We start from the raw sequence: 13632 nt of genomic DNA on the forward strand, positions 1-13632 counted from the left end.
AAGGTTTATAAGAATTTCTTTACATATTGAACTATTAAAGAACCATGTTTAATCAACAATACAAGAATTTATCACTTTCTAATATATACTATCGTTTTCACATAAAACACTCTTTATAGTATAAAGAAGACTTAGTAAGTGATCACCTCAAATTAAACAAAATAGATGAAACCCAAGTTTTTATAAACATTGTGTTATGAAAACCTTGTATATGCTAATTAATAGTGATAAATCTTGTGGCCAACTGCTAATTAATAATTTATATTATAGTCCAAGTGGAAATACGGAAAAAATGCAAAAGTTCAACTATGAATATGAGAGTACAACTGGACAACTATGTAAAACTATGTATATACCAAATAATTTTTTACTAACATCATGTTGTCTTTGTCTTTGGTTAATTTTACTACATGTGTGATGATTTAAAATTAATATCCCACTGCCAAAAATCTGTTTTTTATTCGTTTTCACATGATCCATATTATCATCATAAAAAATATAAAAATAAATCACATGGGGTACGATGATATTCATTATATAAAAGGGTACAACAACAAAATATTCTTGGACACTATAAAAATGTTTAGAAATTTTGGCCATGAATGTTTTGGTAATATATTTATTCTTAATTTTTAATAAATAAAAAATATAAATAAATATTTAAGAAAAATGTTTAAGGGGTACAGAAAATGTTGAAACTAAATATTTTGGTAAGGATAGAAATTACTAAATATGATAAGGGGTACAACCATATTATCTTCATAAAAACTATAACGATGTTAAATCACAATGGGGTACAATGAATTCATTATATAAAATAGTACAATAATAAAATATTCTTTAGCGCTATTAATAATGTTTAGAATTTTGGCCAAAAATGTTTTAGTAATATATTGTTTATCTTAGTTGCTAGCAAGAGTTTGTAGAATATCCTATAAATTAGATGCTAGCAAGAGTTTGATTCAGTGAGAAAGTTTACGATACTAGAACTAGCAGGAAATTTAGAGGACAAATATTATGTTTGAAGATTGCAGTTTGGTGCTAGACAACGACTTCACTCTAAACTTTTTGATTGTTCCTTGAAAATGCGAAGGGGTGTTCAAGAATGGAGTCACACACACTTGTGAGCACACTAGTACAAAACGGCTTGCGAAAGTGTCTAGGTGTGTGTGATGAAAGTGAATAGAGTAACCGGTTTTGAGGCTTTATGTAAGGAGAATCCGCACAAAGATAAAAGACTCAACGAATCAGCTAAGTGAGGGGAAACCACACACTTATAAGAACCACAAAAACAAGAAGATGTTTTTGAAGCAAACGACAAACTAATTTTTTTTTTTTATTACTTAGAAAATGCATCCATACAAAATGCTGAAGCAAACAACTTAAATATAGAAATTGATAAAGACCAAACGGTCATAAAATACGCAGAAAAGGAAACTAGATATGCGAAGTAATGGAGGAGGGCCTGGATCAAAAGAGATGGACGTGGACTTGAGAAGAAAGGCAAGAGGATCACCGAAGAAAAGATAGTTTCCCTTTCTTTGAGTCTTTACGTGTAAACAGAAATCTTGTCGTTTTGGGATCTTCTAAACATCAGAGTCTTCGTAAGGTCGTGGTGAAACAACAGGTAAGCAAGTTGATCGGGTGGATCACTTTGCTTAGATGGATCAAACCGGGTCATGTTTGATCCAATCTTCGAAGAGCTTGATTTGAGGAAGGAGCTTAATAAACATCTTCAACTATCGGCAAGAAACAAGAGAGAACATTTGAGGAAATTTGAGGAAGCACATAAGGGAAGACAAAGACCTATATATACCTTATACTTAGCTTCAACCCTTTCAAACACATACAAGTTCTGCAAACCTGCAAAAGGAAACATAAACCTGAGATTCTTGTTACACTGCTGATAAAAGAAAACAGAAAAAAAATAAAAACACAATGTACCTGCTTCTTGACTCAATTAGCTCTCAAAGCAAACCTGCAAAACGAAACATAAACCTGAGATTCTTGTTACACTGCTGATAAAAGAAAACAGAAAAAAAAAATAAAAACACAATGTACCTGCTTCTTGACTCATTTAGCTCTCAAAGCAAACCTGCAAAACGAAACATAAACCTAAGATTATTGTTACACTGTTAATAAAAAAGAAGAACAAGAAATAAATAAAACTTAATGTACCTGCTTCTTAATTAACTCCATTTAGCTGCTCTCTTCACAGGCCAGAATCTGCGATTTAAAGCAAGTTGCTGACTTAAAGATTGGCAAATTAAAGTGAAGGAGAAAAGAAGACGTATTGAGTCAAAGACACCTATACAGTTTGATGTTGTTACTTTTTTGGTTCTGAATCTTCTTCATTCTTCAAACCCATAAGCTTACCTTTGTTCATTTGTGGTAAAACCCCGAGGATGCGCATTGTAATTACCTATATTCAATAAAGAAAGACACAAACTTCGACAATTTGATAATCACAACAAATGGAAAAATTAAGAACATGATCAAGAACACTTAATACTGACCTCCAGTAAGCTCCCAGATGATCATAAGCAGTAATCTGCGTATGAGAGATACTGTACTTGTGGTAACACTGTTATCGGTCTTAAATTGACAAATACTTCAAGAGCCACACGAACCTGCAACAAAAATCCTAATTTCAGATGAATCCAAAATAAAAATATGGGATGGTCAAAAAAAAGAATTAAGAACGAAAGTTCCAGTTATACCACACCATCCAACAGCTCCGAGAAGAACGTCATTTGATTGCTTTGCCCTGAACCACCTTCGTCCTTCAAACCTTTGGTTGTTTAATCTGAGTCACAATGCCGCCCTTTATATATCTCCCATAGTTAGTGGTGTCTTCTTCAAGGGTAAATGAATACGGCTTCACATTTTTAATCTTCCTTGGTTTTCCATCATTTAACTCGGTCATCCCCTCAACATGAGAGAAAACAACAAGATTTCCATCCTCAAACTCGAGCCTCTTATCATCTACACACGATACAAACCCAAGATTTTCATTGCTAACCGACGCAATAATACCAGAGTGTGGTTCCTCCCCATCAACATCAAGAACAGTAAAATGAGGTCCAAAATTACAAAACAAAGACCCAAATAGGCCCCTAACGTCAGCCTTGATGAATGCGATAGGGGGCTGGTGACTATGACAATAATCATCAAACTCTGTAGATTTCTCAATAGAGATATCCAGAAAAACCTCAGCTTGCATCACATATCGAAAAAGAGGTCAGCCACTATTTATTGGGAAAATTATGAATAAGCTAAAACATATTGTACTTGTTGTAGAAACATCTTCATCAACGTTAACTCGCCTATCTTTTGTATATATAATTATTTCCATGATTCACGAAAGTATTACTGACAACTGGAACTAGAAAACAAAGAGAAACCAAATAAAGGAAGGGTTTGGATACCTGGAAATCAGAAAGCTGCTCGTTGGTTAACTTCCCAAAGTTGAGACAGCTACGACATTGTTGAGTTCTTGCAACTTGTGACTATGACAATACGGGTCCGCCTCGACTCAAGAGAACTGCCGCTCTACAACACACCTCCCGGGAACACCCATCATCCGACTATCTGGCACCCCGTGAACGGAGAGTCCTGTACCTAGCAACTCACCGATACAAGCCTAACCCTCAGCCACCTTCCTAGGGCTACTAACAATCTTCTCCCGAGACAATCAAACACAGATCCGGTTTGGTTAAAAGCTAATCGTGGTGGTTAAGGAGGCAGCTTACCCTCCTTTCCGACAAGCAACTTCCGCCGCAACCACAACAAGCAACCACGACAGATGAGGCAAGGGAATCTCCAACCGATCAAGGCGCCGATGATACAAATGGCGAAGATTCCCAGTCACCGTGGATGCGTCACTGCCGCGTTGCTTGTCAGAAACCCACTACTGCGCTGACGGGAGTGAAAGATTGCTCACTCTGATTGCTGCTGCTCAGCCGATAACTCAGGCCCTCCATGAAGAACTGGGCACCGAAAAGCAGAAAAAAAAAAACTAAATCTGAAACTTTGTTCTCGAGAGAGAAAGTGAATAGTGAGCCCACTTAACGATTGTCTAGCTCTGATAATTTTCTTCTCCCTCGGGACACTAATTTCCAACAAGAATATGGTGTTTCTTTTGTTTGGATGTCATGATTTAGTCGAAGAAGATGAATCAAAGTAAAAAGAATCAATCTCATGTAAATGACACTACGGTAATAAAACAAACAATCCTGGTTTATAAGTAATAATTAAACTTTTCCGTATCGATCTGTAGCGAATCTTTTCTGCTGACTTTCTTGTCCTTCGCCCTCTAAGCCATTGGTTAAGTTGTTTTAATAAGCCGGTTTTCAAACGTATTATTATTGTAATAAGACTACAGTATTTTTAGTAATATTCTAGATAATTTCTCTATAAATAATAGTAAAAGTTTTCTTTTATTTATTTTGTATATTTTATACTTTTTTACAGTTAATTTACTTAGTTTCATACGCTGATTTCATTTTGTTTTTGGTATATGATACAATGTTTAACTTCATGGATTATATAAATTTGGTAAAATCCAGAAAATTAGAAATCTTGATTTAACTTTTTTTAGCGGTCGTGTGTAGAAATCTAGATTTAGCTTTTTGATTTATTTTTAATTGTATATCAATTATATTAAACGAGAAGTGAAAACGTCCCACATTCAATTTCAGCAAAATTTTACCATTATACCATTAATGAAATTGCCCTTACGTTGAAATATTTTGCCCCTAAACGTAAATTTACCTATTTTCGCATTAAAAATAAATCAAAAATCGATTTAAAAATAATCTAATTGCATAAAAAGTTATTTGCAAAACTAGAATTTGCTAATTTAGTCCCTAAATTTCTTGGAAAACACCCCTTTTACAACTATAGTTCTGTTTTATACTATAAATTCTACAGATTTGAGATAATTAATGGGCTTAGATTGTTTATAGATTAACGGACTTCTGCAGGAAAAAAAAAACTCGACGACAATACACCTCCTTACTGGAAACCCTAAAAAAATATATCATTTACAACTATAAATACAATGCTATCGTTTGCTTTCACCATAACTCAACAAAGAAAAAAACTCTCTTCTTTTGAATTTATAGTTTTATCAATTTCAATAATTCTTTAATCATGTTCTCAAATTTATATTTGTATTCCGATCTTGATGTTTTTTATGATTCATCAACTGATACTGTTTATTTTCCTGTTCATATAGTGGTTTCTTGGAAAGCAATATCTAATAATCATAACGCTTTGGTTGTTGTTGGTTCACCTTACAAAAAGGTATAATATTGTGCTTTTTTGGTAGAGGTTTTACGTTTAATTATTTAATCATCTTCTCAACATTTTTTATTTGTATTCCGATTTTCTGTTTTTATGATTAATCGACTCATTCTTTTTATTTTTTTGTTCGTATAGTGGTTTCTTGGAAAGCAAGTCCATAAATCATAAAGCTTTAGTTGTTGTTGGTTCACCTTTCGAAAAAGGTATAATATTATGCTTTTTTGATGAGGTTATAAATTTAATTCTTTTATTATGTTCTCAAAATTATAATAACACTAAAAACAAAAAATTTCTTCAATCAAATATTTATAATATATTCTTATATTTATCTTCCATCTTTTTAAAGAAATATATTGCATATGGATCTTATTATTCTTTTATTTTCTGTTAATGTAAAAGATAATATCGATCAATAAATTTGTTTCTAATTAATATCAGGTATTATTTTATATAATCAGAATGATTAACGTGTTAAAATATTTCTATTATATATAATTTCTTTTCATAAGTTGATTACACTTGGATTGCCATATTTGCAGGATAACTATGATCGTTAATAGCCATGTATATTTTTGGGAATATAGAAACAAAATTGTTTAATTTTTATCTTTAGCTTACATTCATGTATATTATTTAAACAATGATGTTATATGAGAATTGATAATAATTCTATGTTTTAATTATTACTTTTCATTATAAAAAAAAATATTGAACAGGTTAAACCTAAAGAATACTACAATGAGGATGGTCATGAGGATGATGTTATGATTCCTTCAACGACTACAACAACTAAATTTTCAGATTGGATTATATTCAATACACAAGCTACTCAAGCCAAAGAAATTGCTTATGCTGAAATTTCAAACCCATCCGTTTGGTATCATAAAGACATGATGTGGAAGCCAAGATAAAAAAGAAGACAATTTTTTCACCCTGCAATATTCCTATAATATTTGTTTCTTTAATTTAATCTAATTTTTTTAATTGTACCATTAAAGGTTATTTAATTTATTAACAATAGAATTATTTATTTTATGACTTTTGTATAATAGAATCTTAAATTTTTAAGAAAGCTTGGATTTATGAAAATATTTATTTATAAAGGTTTCTGCAAAAGTTCTAATTTATTCTATAATAGATTAATAAATTATACATAAATGAATGTCAAAATAATCGTGTATATCTTCAAATTTTTGAAATTTGGTGAATTTAAGACGATAAATATGTAAGAAAGTTTTATAATAGGAAAACTTACTCTTCGTTTGAAAATTTCGAAAAAAAGTTCTGTATGCACGTTGTTAGCCGAAAGGTATCCGGAGCTTTCAACAAGCACCAGACGTCCAATTAAATCAAAAGATCAGAATTAATATAGTTTGGTCAGTTACACATATTTAATAGAAAATATATATATTAGACAACTCAAATAACTGTTATATACCTTTATTTGTAAAAATCATACTGGCAAAGGATAAAATTTACGATTCAAATAAAATTTACAAATTTGAAATGATAAAGATGGAAATAACTATTGTTGAAAAAGAAAATTAACATATCTCAGAAAATATATATATATATATATATATATATATATATATATATGTTATATATAATTCCTTTAAATGGATGTTTATTTGTATTTATTATAAACTTAAAGTGATAAAGATGGAAATAAATATATTTTGGTTAGTCTTTTATTTAGATTTTATATTATCGATAGATTAGGATGTAAGTAAGTATTGTTTAAATCAGTAAATTAACATATAGAAGAGATATATATGTTATATATTTACACATATCTATTATTCTAAATACACAAATTTTATATTATTAAATAATTTTATATATTTAGGAATATATAGCAATCTCTTAGGTTATATATATAGACGTTGGTCAGATTTTATGATTGATATCAAATCTCAAATATTTCCCAAGGTTCTTAAAAAAATTTTTCATTCAATGCGTTTGAAAATCTAAATTTGCTTATAATTACGGGTTTCGCTTAGTGCAGGTTATATAATGGTCTGTATTCTCTGACTGATCGTGTTTCACGTTTGAATCCTTCAAAATAAGAATGGACAAATCTTATTGTGATGATTACTTGGTCGGTAAGTTACCTTTGCTCCATAATTTAAAATCTCCCGTAATTAACTTCTAATGTACTATGCACTATTTTGGTATGAGTTTACGTCTTAAATTTTAAGATGTCATTGGAAAAGTAATCAATGTTGGGTAATTCAATACTTGGGATCATATAAAAGACTCCATGGTTCTGAATAACGGAAATAAATATGAGCTTAGATCACAAACTGATCATATTTGTCAGTTGGTAAAGATGTGTACAAGGAATTTAAAGATGCATGCTTTGCATTGGGATTATTTGATGACGACAAAGAAAATATTTTAGCTATAAAAGAGATAAGTACATGCTGTTTTGGGCCGTTTCTAAGGAAGTTGTTTGTCATACTATTGCTTTCGAAAGGTGATTCAGTGTCTCTCGATCTCTGGGTCACTACAAAAGATATATTGTTCAAAGATATTTTGTATTTCCAAAGGAACTGTACGAACAACCAAAGTACATATATAGTTATTTTTATAAATATATATAATAAAATTTTAAGATATGTTGGTGTACACAGACGTTTACGATTATTATTCTGATCATAAATATGTCAACTAAAATTAAAATACTCTATATTTGTCACAAACTGATCATATTTGTCAGTTGGTAAAGATGTGTACAAGGAATTTAAAGATGCATGCTTTGCATTGGGATTATTGGATGACGACAAAGAATATATTTTAGCTATAAAGGAGGTAAGTACATGGTGTTTTGGGCCGTTTCTAAGGAAGTTGTTTGTCATACTATTGCTTTCGAAAGGTGATTCAGTGTCTCTCGATCTCTGGATCACTACAAAAGATATATTGTTCAAAGATATTTTGTATTTCCAAAGGAACCGTACGAACAACCAAAGTACATATATAGTTATTTTTATAAATATATATAATAAAATTTTAAGATATGTTGGTGTACACAGACGTTTACGATTATTATTCTGATCATAAATATGTCAACTAAAATCAAAATACTCTATAATGCATGTCTAATGTTAAGTCAGGATCAGATAACAAACCTATGTTTAGCTGAGATTGAAATGATTATGCGGTCTAATGGAAGCTCTCTTTCAACTATTGTGAATCCTAAACCAGACCAATCTATGATGGATAATAATGAGAATAGGCTTCTCATAGATGAGAAGAACTATAAACGTGCTGACCAAAGAGAGGATTGCGACAGGTTGTTACGTATGTCAACCGATGAGCAAAAAAGTGTCATCCTAGAAATTATTGATGATGTGAATTGAAACAATAGAGGTATATTTTTTGTTCATGGATTTGGTGGTACTAGAAAAATATTCTTGTGGAGTATTCTTGGCGCTGATATACGATCTAGGGATGATATTGTTCTTAATGTTGCATCAAGTGGTATCCCTGCTTTACTTATGACGGGTGGTAGGACAGCTCATTCTAGATTTGGTATATCCATCAATGTGGACGAATATACAACGTGTTCGATAGATGGTCAATCCTATATTGCCGAGTTGATTAGAGAAGCAAAGCTCATTATATGGGATGAGTCTCCAATGATGAACATATTTTGTTTTGAAACGTTGGATAGGAGTTTGCGAGATATTATGAAGTGTGATCAAGTTTGCAAAGCTCATACAAGTTTCATCAGATTTTCAATTTTTTCCCCTTAATAATATTACCTTTTCATATTAATATCTAAGTGTAAGTTTTTAAAAATGAAAACGTGAAAACATCTTCAATATGTTAACATAAATTGTATTTTGTACATGCAAGTGTGACAAACCTTATATTAAAACTGTATTTATTTATATAATATTAGAATTTTTAATAATCAGACTAAAGGTGAGAAACTAAAAAGATTAAGACGCAACGTTTAGTTGTGACTCTTTGTATTCTTACAAATCAAAAATCTACTTTTTGTTTTCGATAACAGAGAAGATTCAAGAAAAAACCTAATTTGAGAAAATCATGAGGTTCGATTATATTGTTGATCTGCTACACAGAAGAACTAATTGGTGTATCAACGCCAAAGTCTTACATTCTTGAAGAGTCAGAGAGTTCTTTACCAAACGAGTTCTGCTTCTTGTGGATGTAAAGGTTAGGGTTGTTAGTTGAATGATTTTTACTTAAATTTCAAGTTCTAACAGTTATTGTATATAAGACTTCTTACACAATTGTTGTTAAACTGTGAAGGTGACACAATTGAAGCTCCTTATTTACCTGATACACTCGCTAAACTCCCAAAATATATCGACGATGGTGAGTGGTACAGTATTAGAAATTTCAAAGTGATCAATCCAACCATGGAGGAGAGGAATACTCATCATCCTTATCAGATTAAATTTACGGATGATACCAATATGACGCTGCTCGAATCATTGAGTCCTAAGAATTACTTTCGGTTCAAGGATTTGGATGACATATATCGTGGAAGAATAGATCATCCCATCTCTTTCGGTAAGTATTTCTTTAATTGATTTTATATTATTTTGGTACAATCCGTCAATATAGTTAATTGGTATCTTTGTATTCTAAAAACTAGATTCTTTTTAGGATTTATGAAACTTTGTGTATTGGTCATTCTCATAGAAAAGTACGACTTAAACTTTACCAAAAATAGATTAGCTACATTTTGGAAACCTAAATTCTGTCTTTTTCCCAAACTAGATGTTTGTGCGTGTATAATGGATGTTGAAGATAGAAGAAAGCCTGTGAGTGTCATTGATATTAATAAAGTTGTTCTCATGTTGTTGAATGGCAAGTAAAAAGATATTTACTCTACCTTTAAGACAGTTACGTTTTAGAGTTGTCTCTGTTAAGATTTTTATTTATTTGATAAACATGTACGTGTGAGACTGTGAAGTGTCGTCTCAAAGACAACTACGCTTCTCAATTCATGACCATATGGCAATCAAGCGGGTGCCATCTCATATACAAATCCGAACCTGTGTTATGTGTAATGCGGTTTATGAGGGTGGGAGAATATGAAGGTATGTAACATAAATTAGTTCTGATATAATCATCATAAGGTAACCAATATATTCACTTAAAATTATAAATGTCTGTAGGTGCACCGTGTCTTGAAAACACCTTGGCCTCTTCGAAGATCTTCATAAAACCAGAGTTTGAAGGACTGGAGCATCACGAGGGTATGTAAGATGTAATTATGTATATTGAAACAAGTTTTGTATGATGTTAAAGTAAAATTTCTTACAACACTTTATAATTTACAGGTCTAAATTTGTTGGACGTTATTATATAAACCATGTGATGAACCAACAAGGTGAAAGCTCAAGCACTCACATGTAAAGAATGGGGTGTTGGCCGTTTATTTTTTCCTCATTTTGAATGTCTATAAAATTTAGTATCTTTGTATTAACCGCTACTTGAAATCCAACTTTGCATTACTCTCATCTTTATTTTGTAATTGAGATAATACATTATAATATTGAACTATTGGAAATTGCTTACGCTTTTAAAAATTTAGAATTTACTTATTGAATTTCAATATCTGTTTACTACAACTTAGTTGTTTATTTAAAAGACTCAATTAATATTTCACATTGAGAGTATTATTTATCTTTAGTAAGATAAACCTTTATGTATATATGCAAACACAAAAAGTACTTAACAATCCAATAAAACATTTTAAACTTTTTCAAAAGATAAAATACTATGTTTAAATATGTCAATTATTACATATTAAATCAGAAAAGTAAATATCATGAAGTAACAAAACTATTGTTGTTAAAATCTTATTACCGCGCTTAAAGCGCGGGTACCTCCCTAGTACTATATTAAATAAAATATAATTTTTGTGATTTCTTAGATTTTAATAAAATGTCGTTTGTGTTGATGTGCAGTGCAAAAAAATATTTAATAAATTAGATATAATATCGTTTATTTTTAAAATATAAGTAATGTTGTATATTAGTTTTAAAATATATCTTTCATTATTAAACAATTGAGGGATGCAAATATTTGATATTAGTTTTATAAATAAAATTATGATTTTTAATTATTCTAAATTATTTGCTATTGTTTTCTAAAATTCTGAAACAATAAATGAGATCTGTTATAATTTTAAAAATATTGTTTTCTTATTTTATAAACCAATATAAACTTTTCTTTGTTAGTTATAAATTAGTTAAAATGCAATATGAACATATAATATGCCACATGATAGTAGGGTTAAACTTCTAACAACATTGCTTAAATATATAGAGATATCTATATTAAGATTTTTGAAATACATTTCATAAAGTAAAATTAACTTATTAAGTTAGTTTAGTAAGATATTACACAAGATACTAATTTAATAAAGGAAAAAAGATGGCTAACTACATGAAGTATTGGAGAATGCATGGTCACACATGCCAAGTATAATATTGTATCCTCAACTACACGAAGTATATGTATTGCATGACCACATGCATGAACTATATGACGTTATGTAGTCAACACCATAGACATACAATCCGGTACACCGGTCGAATGATTCCGGCTAAGACCGACGTTGACTCCGGCGTTGACCAACATTGACCAAAACAAATTGTATTTTATTTTTTTTCTATGAAAAAACAAAATAATAAATTACTATATTAAATTATTTATGAATTTTCATGATTAGAAAACATTCTATTCAATATCTAAATATCTTAGGTATCTCTAATGTATTTATTCTTATAATTAATTAATCTTTATTTTTAAAACTAAAATAATAGTTAAATAAAAATAATTAATAATTATTTTCAAGATATTTATAGATTTTATCTTGATTTTAGGATATGTTTGCAAAAGGATATAGAATAAGAGGATTTTTGCAAATGCCCTTATATTATATATTGAAAATAATTATATATCATTATATTTTATCTATTAAAAGTAAATAGTGTTAATTTTTTGTTATTGTTTACATGTTATTAGGAGTATGTAAATTTTTAATAACCAAAGGGTATCTAAAATTTTGTATACTCTTTACCATGCAAGTTTTAAAGTAAAGAGTCATATACTCAAATCTTTTGCATATTATTTTCTAATGAAAATAGTTGAATTTGATTTTATTGATTCTTGTAGTATTTAAAATTTTAAATAATATGATGATCAGAGATTTATATATATAAAATCATTAATAATTACATATGTTATATATATATATATATATATATATATTTCTTGAAAATAATTATTAATAATTTTATTTAACTATTAGTTTAGCTTCAAAAATAAAAGTAACTAATTATAAGAACGAATATATTAACTTCAAAAATACAATTTTTTGGTCAATGTTGGTCAATGCCGGAGTCAATGTTGGTATTCGCTGGAATTATTCGACCGGTGTACCGGATTGTATGTCTATGGTGTTGACCACATAACGTCATATAGTTCATGCATATGGCCATGCAATACATATACTTCGTGTATTTGATGATACAATATTATACTTGGCATGTGTGACCATGCATTCTCTAATACTTGATGTAGCTAGCCATTTTTTTTCCTTTAATAAATGAAAGTAACATTTCTTATATTACACGTTTTTTTGCATAGTCATTAATAAGACAAAAATCAATCCAATTTTGAATGACCAGAAACATTAACTTAACAAGCATCCATTTTTAAAAGTTTATATTACGTTGAATTCAATTTGATTGAATTATTTAACTATATCAAATATAATAAATTTTTAACTTTACTTATAAATATTACTATCACAGGGTTTTATTGAATTCTAATTTATAAAATCATTAAAAATGAATAAGTGAAAAAACGAAAGTATTGCTAGAGAGTTTCTATAATCTTGTTGATTAGTTTTTCTATAATTTTGTAAAGTCTCCCAAATATCTTTCTATTTTATTGATACTTTTCATGTCTGTATTTTGTGAAGAAAAAAGTTTACAAAATCATAAATCAATAACATAATAATTGAATTCATTAACAGTCATAGATTCTTTTGTATTACTTGAATAACACAAAACTTTTATTCACTTTATAAAATTCATAATCCATTAACCACATATTACTTAAGATTTTAAATGACTAATAACATCAAACTTTAAAAGAGTTAAAAGTTTTAAAACTTTATTTAAATCACAAACCAATAACACTTCTCAATATATTCAAACCTTAATAAAATTAAAATACCACAAAATGGGTTATATGACGAGACAAGTTTTGATTGACATTCATATTAAAGATTTAAAATATCATAGTTCTACAACTTGAGTTTAAATTCTC

The 13632-nt window shown here is 29.4% G+C and overlaps 1 long non-coding RNA gene across 17 annotated transcripts; it reads right to left on the reverse strand.

Moving 5' to 3' along the window:
* Positions 1–1302: 1302 nt before the first annotated feature.
* Positions 1303–4290, reverse strand: LOC104771336 (uncharacterized). 17 transcript variants are annotated; one of them, XR_015593514.1, is made up of 9 exons: positions 3429–4290; positions 2721–2985; positions 2517–2630; positions 2331–2422; positions 2179–2226; positions 2062–2095; positions 1945–1978; positions 1817–1863; positions 1303–1739 (listed from the first exon to the last, which is right to left on the reverse strand). It is a non-coding gene; the product is annotated as an uncharacterized LOC104771336 (long non-coding RNA). The 17 variants fall into 17 exon arrangements; XR_015593512.1 differs by having other exon boundaries at positions 2377–2422; positions 3429–4219; XR_015593513.1 differs by having other exon boundaries at positions 2377–2422; positions 2726–2985; positions 3429–4216.
* Positions 4291–13632: the final 9342 nt, after the last annotated feature.

Source organism: Camelina sativa, chromosome 20, assembly GCF_030686135.1.
Source record: "Camelina sativa cultivar CO46 ecotype springtype chromosome 20, ASM3068613v1".
Classification (NCBI taxonomy): domain Eukaryota; kingdom Viridiplantae; phylum Streptophyta; class Magnoliopsida; order Brassicales; family Brassicaceae; genus Camelina; species Camelina sativa.